The sequence below is a fragment of the Charadrius vociferus genome, unplaced genomic scaffold, assembly GCF_000708025.1.
Source record: "Charadrius vociferus isolate BGI_N301 unplaced genomic scaffold, ASM70802v2 scaffold172, whole genome shotgun sequence".
NCBI classification, from domain to species: domain Eukaryota; kingdom Metazoa; phylum Chordata; class Aves; order Charadriiformes; family Charadriidae; genus Charadrius; species Charadrius vociferus.
This window is the reverse complement of record NW_009647217.1, coordinates 971,445-971,941: the sequence shown is the minus strand read 5'-3', so window position 1 is coordinate 971,941 and position 497 is coordinate 971,445. Positions and strand designations below refer to the sequence as shown.

General features: G+C 67.4%; 1 protein-coding gene across 1 annotated transcript in view; it reads right to left on the bottom strand.

Moving 5' to 3' along the window:
* Positions 1–497, bottom strand: part of PHLDB1 (pleckstrin homology-like domain, family B, member 1) — a gene marked incomplete at its 3' end in the record, with an annotated part of 20,615 nt that overhangs the window by 1,493 nt on the left and 18,625 nt on the right.

Below are 497 nucleotides of genomic sequence, written 5' to 3'. Positions count from 1 at the left end.
TGTCACAGCTCCCTGGTGAGCATGGCAAGCAGCATCTGCCCGGGCAGGAGGAGGGGGCCCAAGCAGGAGGAGGGGGCCCAAGCAGGCACGGGGGCCACATGCGCCAGGCTGGCAGCAGGCTGGGCAAAGCATTAGCGGGTTAGGGACGCACAGGGTTGTCCCTAAGCGGACATCGAGAGGCACCCGGGGTCCCAGGCTGGTCATGCCTCTCCTACATGTGGCAGAAGGTGCCAGCGAACAGCCATGCTGCTGCCTCTGGGCTGCTCTAGGCAGTCCAAGCCGCCCCACGTCTCTACCTGGTAGATTGCCCGGCTGTAAGGGCTCTGCTGGGAGCGGCTCAGCTGGAGACACGCCGTCGGGTGAGGGGTCAGGAGGGAGAAAGTGGGGGAGGGGAAGCGAGAGACCGTGAGAGAGGCACCGCATCCCACCGGAGCACTGCCGCTGCCGCCCACGGCCAGGCTCCCTTCTCCATCGCCCGAGTGGCAGGGGGGGGAGGC